A 12,574-nucleotide genomic window follows, 5' to 3' on the forward strand; every position below is an offset into this window, starting at 1 on the left:
GTCTCCCACTATGAGGCTGTCAGCTACCTAAGCCCTAAAATCCATGATAATTACCGTTTCTGTAAAATGCCCCTCACTATGGCACATGAAATGCCTGGCTGCAAAGAACTGCTCTGTGAAGACTGTGTGCTGCAAGCCAGTCAACATAAAATAAAACTCCTGGGTAAACAGTAAATAAATAGACATTATACTTGATATCATTTGCACATTTTTTGATGAAGGAGATTTCCAAGTTGTCTGGCAGGGAGACAACAACAATTTCATGCATACAGTATTCACCGCAGAGGAACTTAGTGGTTCTCCTGCAGTCTGGTGAGCCTTTTTTTGTCTGCTACAAATGAATGTGCTGGCTCTCAGAGAAGGTGGTGCACAAGTAGTTAAACAGGGCTATTTGCCATCGATCAATACTGCAAAAAATATGCAGTAAGAACCTAGTAACCTTCCAAAGAACTTGCTTTGAAATATTCATACGACAATAAAGGTGCAAATCCACCTCTTTTTTTGAAAGGAACTTAGCAAAGATGCATCCAAGAGGAGGAAATATGAAAACACTTTTCCTCAATTACCGATCGTTAGCTCAAAGCAAGTAATGAAATTGTTTCAGAAAATAGCTGCATGATTATTTATTGACTTTGGCCACATTGATTTGCTAAGTCATATGGATGCTATTAAAGTTTGCTGTTTTAAGCAACAACACCCTCTGCCCCCCTTCACCCCTTTCTTTCAATTTTTGTGGTCAAATCCCAACACAGCTTTTAAACCACAGTTTGAGAGATTGTGCATGTGAGTTATACATGTAATAGTTTCATATTTCTTAATTTTTATCCCCTTGGCTATCCCCACCCCTTGTATATTGGAGCTTTTCTGTGTAGCGTGGTCTGCAACTCAGATACAAAACTATGAACTGTGTGCTGTTGGTTCAAAACTCATTTAACTGGAGTGTGAACTATATTTTTCAAGCTGAAATATTCCATGTATCCTACATTACAATGTCAAATTGTACTAGTGGATTTTCAAAGAAAAAAAAAAAGTAATCTCAAACTATGTCTCTCAACTGCAAGTTTTTTTTAACAGTTCCCTGGTTATTTTAAAGTAGCATATGTTAGAGCTGTCCCACATCTTATTACTCTGACGGCTGGTGACAGAAACGCTGAATCATTCAAAGGATATTATAGAAAACTTGGAACATACTTAAATCCAGGTATTGGAAACTTGTTCCTTTGCCATTTTCATCTGAGGAGGTCCCTCTCATGACCTTCACTAACACATTTTGAAGGAAGTATTAGGTGCATGATCTTTGGCTGCTCTGAGGTTACACTGAGGTGCATACTAGGAGCAAAATTAAACTCTTAGGAATAGAATTTGTATGATTTGCTATCAGTTGTCCAAGTGACACCACTAGCGTACTGAATGGCCTAGCAGAGGAAATGAACTTTGTATAGTTTATAGTAGAAACTCATTTTTTCTAACATGCTGTTCCTTAAAAAGGCAGATTTCTCTTTCTCTCTTAAGTAGCCTAAAGCTATTTGATAGCAGCTTTTTATAACATTAACATTGCATTCTCTATCTGAAAACCTGTTCCTAGCGTTTCCTGTGAATGATTTAGAGGGAAGGGATCTACAGAGTTTTCCAGTTTTTCTGGACTGTAGACTTTGAAACTTGCATCTTCTCATATGTATGACTCTCAGTGCTTCTCTTTCTAGTTACAAACCTCTGGTTTTTATTGTTAGACCAACAGCAGCACTGCAAATGGCCCTCCCCATCATGCTGGGGAGTTGTCAGTACATTAAAAGTCTGAGCCTTCGCTGCGAATGCATCTCGTCCACCAGCCACATATCACTGCTAAAAGAAACATGGCACGCAGGTGTTTAAATTATTTACACTCATAATCGGCCTTTATGTTACATTGCTGAGCCAAGGCTCTGTTATTCTAGTGCATAATTGATGGTGCTCAGTAGTGGAAAAGTTAGAAAAGCGGAAGTAATGTGATGCGAAAGTTGAGTGCCTGGACCCACGCGGCCACCTGGAGCAGGCAGGGGAGCAGGCTCGGACCAGGCATCACTGCAGGAGCTTGATCTGGCATTTTGAGGGGGAAAGGATTTCTTCAGTAGAGCCGTGTGACCAGCAAGGGCTAGGACGCCTTTGTGGTTTGTCACAAATCATGTCTGTGCATCTTTCCGAGGAGTTGCAGTTCGGTGTGCCCCAAAAGGAGGAGTTTACTGTGAATCCTGAATGATTTTGGATGGTGCGATGGCAGTTATCAGTAGATGGCAAAAGGGCTGTATTGCCCTAGTCATTCTAGTTCAGATTAGAATGAGTTTATTCTAAAATAGCCAGGTATGTTTTATAAAGCCTACAGACCTTTGGAAATTCTGACCACTTCAGCATACACAGGAGTCTCTCACAAACAAAAATTATCTAAAGACTGCCCTATTTTGTAATGACTTCAGTAACATTAAGACTATCTTGGATGCCAGTACAAGATACACACAATTATTTGAAAAACTCAATTACATCATATCCAAAACTTCAGTTAATTTATAAAGCAACTTCATATCTCTTTTTTTCATAAATTTTTGAAATACTTTTTAAAGTGTGTATATGATTTACAATTATGAATTCATTTTAAAGGTTCTTTTCTGTCCCCTCCCTTCATTGGGCTTTTTCAATATTAAGTCAATATTTTTATTTTTCTGATTCTCCAACATGGTACATGCATGTAGTGTATGATAATGCACCATGATGCAACAGAAGAAGAATGATTATGAAAAATAACCTGCATATTAAACAATAATGATTGCTGGTTTGGGCTTTGGTCTGTATCTAACAACACCTGTAAAAGCTGAAATTATTTTGGAAGAGCAACAGTTCTGTTGCTAATTTATTTAAATGAATGTCTTAATCACCAAAATCCTCAGCATTTCTTGGTAATTATTGTTAGAATATAAAACAGGATATTTCACTGAAGAAAGAAACAAGATGGTTGGAGCAAAAGTCAGTTACTTTCTTAGTTGCAAGTTGCTTTGGTTTATATTATTGATGTCTAGGTACACTGATTTATATATCTATATATATATGTATGTATGTATTTTTTTTTTTGGTAATACTATTTGTCTTTGAGGCAAGTAGGGCTTAGCCACGTGGTTTAGTTGCAAGTAGACCTCTTGTGTAACGGGCAATGAATAGTGCTAATGAGCAGGACTTTCACTCTTGTGAAAACAAGGGCTGCAGCCTGTATAAACACTACTGGTGTGGCTGAAATGGACATACTGTGACAAGGGACACATAGCTGAAATAATGACACTTTTGTGCACCTTGCTTGTATTTTGACAGAAATTGGTGCGCTTCTAATAGCTGGAGCCCCTGATATAAACACAGTGTGTGGATGCATGTGAATGGATTATATATTTTTATACTAAGTAGAATTTTATGCTTTCTTTTGTGCATTCTGTAAATGACCACTTAACCTCAGCTTGTATTGCTTTGATACACTGGGGTAGTGCTGATGTTGGTACATTAATGTAATGTTGTCACCCTGTGACAATTCATCAGGTGAAAAGGTGTCTAATAACTCACATTTTTTTTCTAACTAGAGAAAATAAGTGTTTCATCCCCACTTGCTGTTAAAAATTGTGCAGAGATCCCAAATATTTTCATCTCTAAGCTTTAATAACCTTGTCTTGCTAATATTTCTTATATTAATTCTGCCAGAAAAGCCCAAACAAATAGCAAGAAACAAAAGATAGAAAAAGAAAATTTGTAAGGATCGTTATGACAATAAAAACAACCAAAAAAGTACAAAATTATATTTCATATAGGAAACTCTGCCTTGTAAAATTTAATGAAGCAACACAGATCCTTGCAGCTTCTCTGATGATGGTGCTATAAAACACCCTAATATGCTTTAACAAAGGGAACCTGAATCTTGTTGAAAATAATGACTGTAGCAAAGGCTTGTGTCATAGCATTAGGGAGGCAAAAACAGAGCAAAAAATAATTAGACACTGAGGGAGAAAGCTCCTCAAACAATGTTTTTGCTTGGCACTGTGTTGAAAAAGAGCAGTAAAGATACAAGATGTACATTTTTCCAGTTAGGAAATACTTTGAAGAATTTTATTTTATTTTATTGAAGTTACCTTCTCACTGGAAATCATTTTTGTATCCCAGAATAAAATTAGTGTTTTCAGATCATTACATACCATTTATATATTTATCTCTTTTTGTATAGATAAATTATTATGTGTTTGTACAAACTCACTTTTAAAATATTCTTTCTATACCACAAATATGTGAATATTGGTCTCTAAATCAAGACTCTAACCTTCCTTTGGCTTTCAAAAAGAACATGGAAGAAAAGACTTTGTGGAAGAAAAGACTTTGTGGTATGAATTGGGATCTGTTTTTCCCTTGGCTTCCATTCTTTAATGTTTATTCAAAACATCTTCCTGATGTTTTGGTCCTCTAATTAAGGATTTAGTTAAGGATTTAGCAGTGGCAGAAATTCATACCCCAGATGAAGGCGTGTAATGGCAATGAGAAACTCAGTGTTAAAGCCTGTGTCAGGAACATTCTCATGTGCCAGCACTTTAAAATCCAGATATGTAGTCTGCTTTGTTAACTCATAGTGCAGTTGCTTTTTCTGCTTAGTGAGTCAGCAGGTAAAAGTAGTTGCAATTTGAGAAGCTGGGTATTCAGTTAAAAGTTTTTAAAATGTCATGTATCAATCTGTGAAGTATCTTCAGATATATACTACTAATATGTGTAGGTTTCTTAATGTATTGTTTATATCCTAGGATTACAGTGCTTCAAGATTTATGGTCTTTTTTTTTGAGTTACTCTCTAAGAAACTTTTTGTACCGTATCTGTATATTATTTTAAAAATAAATCTGTACATATCCAATGTATATTTTTAAGATAGCTATATGTTTAGTAGCTATAAATATGTATGGATGGGAAATTAAAGAGTCTGTACTTCTCTGAAACAAATATGTGCTCTGTGTTATCAAATTGGTCCTGTTATGTTCCTTGTAAGATGAAGGCTCCGATCTTATAATAATACACTGTAATTGTTAATTAGCATTAAGTTTAGAGAATTTGTCTTGTAGAACTACATACATATTGATCCAAAATTAAACTGTGGATTATAGAGTTAAAGGATCTACGTGTTTTTTAAATTCCTCCAGGGATGGTGACTCAGTCAGTTCACTGGGCAGCCTGTTCCAATGCTTGACAACCCTTTGACTGAAGAAATTTTTCTTAATACCTAATCTAAACCTCTCCTGGTGCAACTAGAGGTCATTTACTCTCATCCTGTTGCTTTTTGCCAGTAATAAGAGCCTTAACCCCTTCTCACTACACCCCCCCTTCCAGGCAGTTGTAGAGAGCAATAAAGTCACCCCAAGCCTCCTTTTCTCCAGTCTGAACCCCCAGCTCCCTCAGCTGCTCCTCATCAGACCTGTGCTCCAGACCATTCCCCAGCCCTGCTGCCCTTCTCAGGACATGCTCCAGCCCCTCAATGTCCTTCCTGAATGGAAGGGTCCAGACTGGACCCAGGATTCAAGCTGTGGCCTCACCAGTGCCAGCACAGGGGGATGGTCACTGCCCTGTCCCTGCTGCCCCACTGCTGCTGACACAGGCCAGGTGCCCTTGGCCTTCTTGGCCCCCTGGGCACGGCTGGCTTCTGTTCAGCTGCTGGCTGCCAGAACCACCAGGTCTTTTTCCTTCAGGCAGCTTTCCAGGCACTCTGCCCCAGCCTGTAGCACAGCATGGGTTGCTGTGCCCCAAGGACAGGACCTGGCACCTGCCCTTGTTGAAACTCATTCCGTTCTCCTTGGCCCATGGATCCAGCCTGTTCAGAACCCTCTGCAGAGCCTTCTTACTTTTGGGCAGAGGTACACTCCAACTCAATTTCATGCCATTTGACTGTGGGTATACTTGATGCCCTTGTCCAGATAGTTGATAGACAAAGATATAAAGATATGAAACAGGCCTAAACACTGGGTTCTGGGGAACCACCAACTGTATGTAACTCCATTTACCACCGCTCTCTGGGCGTGGACATCCAGCTAGATTTTCACCCACTGGCACTGCACCTGTCCAAGCCAGGAACAGTGAGTTTTTGCAACAGAATGCTGGGGAAAATGGTGCCAAAGGCTTTATTAAAGGTTTAGTCAGGCAGAATCCACAGCCACCCTCACCCACGGAGCAGGTCACCTTTTCATAGAGGGAGACCAGCTTAGCTGAGCAGTGCCTGTTTTTCCTAAACCTGTGCTGGCTGAGCCTGATCTCCTGGTTGTGCTGTCTGTGCTGTGTGACGGCACTCAGGACATCTGCTCCATGACCTTTCCCAGCACCAGCACCAGACTGACAGTCTTGCAGTTCCCTGGATCCTGACCCTCTCAGACGGATGCTGTATTTGCCAGCCTCAGGTGAACTGGGACCTACCTACTAGGACGCTAATAAATGATGGGAAGTGGCATGGTGATGGCTTCCTGGGACCTGTGGGTGGATCCCATCACACCACTTGTATGTCTAAGTGGCAGGTCACTGACCATGTTTACTGGTTGGTAAATAGTAGCCAGTATTTACAAGTGGAATTAATAGTGGGGTATGTTTTGAAATCGGACATTTTTGGTTTGGTGAGAGAGGTGTGCTTTGGAGTGGCTTGTTGGAGTTCAGCCTGAGTCATGACTAATGGGCTGTCTGTCAGAAGTGTGACAGATGCCTGCTGGATCTCTGGACAGTCCAGGTTGGGAAGGACTTCGAGAGGTGCCTAGGTGCAGGGAATGTGCTGCAGCCATGATGGTCTCTGTGGCCTCCAGCTCAACTCACTCCAGTCTATCTGGAGCAATAACACACAAGACAATAACACATACTATACACAAACCAAAAGACCTTACAGTGCTGTGCCCAGAGGGGTCTGTGCAGGATGTCCAAACCACTCATCTATCACAGTGAGTCAGGAGGGACCGAGGGTTTTACTTCTAAGATGGTGTCTCCACCTCCTGACTGCCATTCTGGCTGCTTGGGCCCACTCAAGCATCAAATCCTGTTGTGAGCACAGGGCTTGCCCTCTGCACGCTATCACTGCAGAGGGAAGGCCATGCTGGCACCCAAAGAGCAAATTAAACCATAATTTCCGTGCCATTCCTGCAGTTATTCAGTTTACTGTGCAGGAGGTAGAGGCTTCAAAAAAATACTTTGCTCTCATTAAGTAAATAAATCTAAACATACTTTTAAATGTTAATCCTTAGGGTTGTTTTGTTGTTTAGATCTCTTCTATGAATTTTTCATACACTATCTCCCATGCTGCTCAGTGTAATCCACTCTCAGGTGTAAATCTCAAGACATCATCATAGCAAAAGTTTGTTTGTTAAAAAACTCTTGTTTCTTTACTTTCTTCTTGTGCCTTCTAAGTTTAAAAAAAAATAATAAATTTGAGACAGATATTTCTAGAGAAAGGCTGAATTTCAAAAGCTCAGAATTGCCTTCTTGGCTGCTTTAAAAATTATAGTAGGTAACTCCAAAATTTATGTCAAAGATGTGAATAGTTACCTTCACATGTGGTTTTCCTCTTTTACTTTCATGGTAGTTTGTTTTTTTTTGTTTGTTTGTTTTTGTTTGTTTGTTTGTTTTTTGTGTCCTGCAGTATAGTTCTGTGCTTGATTTTGTGGAGACAGAGATGTCTTTAGGTGGAGGACATGTGTTAAAATATTTTGACTGTTTCTAGGGAATTTTGTATCTGGATGGTCCGGATAGTTTCATGGCATTTACCTGAATTCTTAGTGGCCTTATTTATGACTTGTGCTTGTGGAAAGAACATAAATAGCTGGGGAGAAAAACATGCAGGGAATATTATCCTGCAGATAAAGAGCGGTGGTGTATTTCTGGATTTAGCTTATCTCTTTCCATTGGAGAAGGAAGAATTAGTGAATCCTTCAGCGACATAAAAGATTTTTCTGACAGAATTGTTTATAACATGTACTAAGTATTTTTTGTAGCTGCCAACTGTTTTTCAAATGTCTTTGGAACTAATAAGGCAGGATTGCAACTATAAATTGTTGTAGTGGTAGCTGGTTGTAGGCTTGCCCACTTACTCATAGTTCTTTATGGAAAGTTATGTTTAATTTCACCTAATGAATACTCAGGACTGACTCCACTCAAATGCTTTGATGAGCTGTTGAATTTATAAATGTTGTGCAGTTGTAAATTACCCATAAAGATTAGTAAAAGGAGTACATTGACATATATTTCACATGATTTATTCAACATCAATCTTTCTCCCCCTGCCCCCAAACAGGAGGCACACAATTAGTGTGACAAGATATGCCCTCCATATGATGATTCTTACTTCTGCATTAAGGTTAACTGCTTTTTAGTGTTTTGATTTCTTTTTCTTTTTGTATTTCTCATAAGAAATGAGCATAAAGGTATGTGTATATTTAATAACTCACAGACAACAAATGGGAATATGGGAATTAAAATATGATGTGGTAATTAAATCAGAGGAAAATACCTTTTCACTTACAGAAGGAAGTCAGATAATACTTTATTCTCAAATATTATTGAATATTTTTTCTAAAAGAAGACCATAACTAAGCAAGATTAATTAGAGTCTTGGTTATGAAAAGAATTTGTGTAATCAAGTAGCCATTGTTATTGCCTTAACTGATCCTTTTTAAGGGAGCAAGGAATATTTTCATAGGCATATTGATTCTGGGGACCCAAATTTTCATTTACTTTGTATATATAACTGAGGGGCAAAAGCAGTTTGTATCTCTTTGAAACATTTTTTTTTTAATCTGTAAAGGGGACAGCTTAGGCAGCAGATGAAATAATTCCATCTCTTTCATCTGATTATTTTCCAAATTTGTATAAAATAGCTGTCAAGCTCTAGGATGAATTGTCCTCCTTCTTATATTCTTGGATTTCAGTTGAGTTTTAGATAAAGAAATCTGGCTGCTTAGATTACTTTTTATCTTGAGCATGTCATGTTGTCCTCCCTTCATCCCCTAAAAATAGTCTTTCATTGCACTTGCTTTAATAAATGTAAAAGCTGAGGGTAATAGATTAGAACTAAATATGGTACTGATGGTGCTGTATATGAACAGCTCACTTCAGGAGTAATAAGTTTCTTTCCTACATATATTTTAAATAAGTTAGTTTTTAAAAAATTATTTTGGGTATTAATTTTCTATAAAAACAAGTGATAGCTCTGTAGTTTTGCATTACTGTGATTTTGAGGAGGGGAAAAGCTGTTGTGGTTAAATGCTTTTGAAAAGAGCCCAGTGTGCCTGTGAGGATTTAAAAAAATATTTCTATCCCTTTTGTAGGACAATGGGAATTTGTGGGAAAATGTTATATGCCATAAAAAGTGAGAGCTGGAGAATCGTTAACATATTTTTTTATTGGATGAATATTAAAATCGTGGTGCTATTTCTAGATATAAGTTAAATTTATGCTGATGATCCTATCTATACCTCCTATGAAGACAATAAAAATTGCAAACAGAGGAAAGCTTCTGTAAAGAAATTATATGGCAGGGAAATGTTTTACTGAACATAGATTATGTGACAGAATTTTTAGTGGAATCTTACAACAGAAATTTGGTTATTAAAGCACACTAGTTACCTTTACATATATTCATAATTGTGTTCAAGAATTTTCTGACTTTCGTCCTCAGAAACATTTTTACATCCATTATAGATTATATTCTAAACAAGAACATAGACTCCCTTCATAATTTTTGCACAAGAAAGGGGCCAAACCTAAGGGAAAAAAAGTAATACAATTTACTATAAAAATCCTGATTGGAAAGATATTCCATGTATGGTCCATCCTCTTTGAGTTGATCTAGATTTTTTTCAGTGCCATTTCTGATTTAAAGGACAGTTCTGAAAAGATGATTGTAATTTTTCAGAGCAGTTGTGTGGCATTTTATTTTCACTTTATAAGGGAGATGTAGCGAAATGCTACAGTTTTTCCTTTTAAGTAGTTCTTTTACTGGGGGAAGGCAAATCCTTCCTTGTATCCAGTGTTCATCCTAAGTTTTGACACTGAGGTGTGAGATGTGTTTCAGAGAGATTTCAGTGTTTACAGTCTGAGGTTTGCTTCCTTGGACTGTCAGCCTGAGACAATAGGCATAGCTATTGCTGACGCAGAATAGCAGAGGGAGAAGGACTGAATGGCAAGTTTTCTTTGGAAACTGAAAGGGACACTTCACATGCACCCGAGGAAACCTCAGAAAGGACAATATTTAAAAGTATTTTTGGGTCAATATATTAGGATTGCTGGCAGGTTAGTAACACCTTCGAACTGTGAGCACCTCCAGATGTCCCAATGAATAGCTGAGTAAACTATTGCAAGTCACTTGAACCTCCCTCAGGCAGGAATCTCAGCTGTAAAAACTGACATGGAAGCATGGCTCTTCGTGACTTTTGAGCGCTGCTGCCAAAGAATGATTTTTAAATCCATATTTGTGTTCTGGTATCAGTAAAAGAGTGGGAAATGGCTGGTGAAGGAGATGGGGGAAAACAGAGACCTGTTGAGGCTGATCCGAATGTGGTAGGTTTTTCTAAAGGTAGGAAATTTGGAGGCTGTTGATACAAACCAAGTGGAGTAATACTAGAATAATAATAGTAATTCTAGAATACTAGAATGCTAGTAATACTAGAATATCTTGCTGACTAGACACTGGAATTCAGCTTTTAATTTAGTTAAGTGGAAAGAAAAACCAATTTTTGACCTTTTGTAGGGAGAAAACCTAAGGAGAAGAATGAACTGTATTTTTTCTTTCTTGGAGATGCAATTTTCTAAAGTTCTGCTTCAGAAATTGACAATTTTTGACAATTGTATTTTGCAGTCCATTCTGAAAGAGGGTAAATGAAGATAAACTAAGATATCTTTAATATCATTAAAACACTTTTTTTTTTTTTGGTGTCATTACTGGTAGATTTTTACTTCAAAACTAAAAAATTTCTGCCTTGTGGATAGTTTCACCTTCAAAAAAGTATCTGAAAGTCTCTCCAAATTTTTTGTTTCTGGTCATGGCTACCTCAATAATGTTGTTTAATAGGGGTATACAGTGAAGAGAAGCCACACATGCATTAGTTGCCTTTGTGGAATTGGTAATTTTAAGTCACTGTGCACTGTTTAAGGTCCAAAAGTCAGGTCTGTTGAGGGAAGCTTTTAGCATCTTCTTTAGAAGTCACAGAGTGGAAATAGCAGTTTGCCACACTTGCACAGTTTGGCAAAGATCTAACCTTTTTGAATTCATTGCTTGTGAGTTATTATTTCTAATCACATGCTTGATTGAATCCACCTAAATAACTTTGACTGAAAAGGCCAGGAGTTGAATCCAAAACCAAGTATGTATTTTAAGTGAAAATAGGTATCATCATGGAATGTGTTCTCAGTCAGCGCTTGACATTCATCTGAATATATAGGCTAAAAGGAGGGGAAAAAAAAGGGTAGAGAAGGCAAGCACTGTTCTGTCCTTTGGCAGGAGCAGTGTTTGAAAAACTGTGATTGAACTCTGAGAATGAAAATGGAAGCCCTGGATCACACAGAGAAATAATAAAACTGGGCCCTGATGGTGTTATGCTAAGTGTGGTTAATATTGTGAATGTGCTAGGAGAGGAAAATCAAGTGACGCTTTGAAATTGTTCCAGAGATTGCCAAGTAATTTCGGACCTTCAGAAAGCTACCTATAAATGAAAAAACTGATTTTTAGAATAAAACAGGACCACATGCATATGTTATTAGTGCTTGGAAGATGCACAGTGTAGTCTTGCCAGAACATTTCTCAGATGAGATTATCTTAGATGAGTGATCTTTTTTTCAAAATGGCAGAAACTCCCAAGGAGGCATTTTTCAGTTTTTCCTAAGTTGAAAGGCGTTAGAGATTATGACACTGGAATAGTCAAAATGTAAATTATTTTATTTTCAGGAACAATGTGCAAAAGAGAATTGGTGCTGGGTTTGTTTGATTTTGGCTTTTTCTTTTTTTTAGTAAGATAAAAGTAATGCTACTTGCATATTCTCTTTTTACAGGTATTGGAGCTTTTTTTTTCCCCTCTGTCCTTCAGACATTTCACAAGAAGTATCAAAAGTTTTGACTTGGTTAGAACATTTGGTTTCTTCCAGGTAGATGATGCTAGTGGAGCATCCAACCTCAACAAAATTGTTTTACATTTGCAGATGTAAGATTTGCATTTTATGGATGTCATAAATGAGAGTAAAATGTGAATCCATGTTAGTTCATGTGATATTGGGAAGAGTACTTTGTGAAGTAGGATAGCGACCACAGACAGGTGTTTGGCTGTGGCTTCCCTTGGGATCAGAAGGTTAGACAAACTGCCCCTAGGATTTAAACAAGGCAGTTGTTTTGTGTCACTTTAATTATCCCTATGTTTTGTGAGCTAGTCATTCAAGTGGTCTGGAAATATTAGGAAATTGGAGGCTTTAACAGCTTTGAGGGCAGAGTTCTGATTGGGTTTGTTTGGTATTCATTCACTTTGTGATAGTCTTAATGCAAGTGATGGGCTGTTTAGAACCATGAGGCATGCTTAGTGCC

This window comes from Geospiza fortis, unplaced genomic scaffold, assembly GCF_000277835.1.
Source record: "Geospiza fortis unplaced genomic scaffold, GeoFor_1.0 scaffold447, whole genome shotgun sequence".
Taxonomy (NCBI): Eukaryota; Metazoa; Chordata; class Aves; order Passeriformes; family Thraupidae; genus Geospiza; species Geospiza fortis.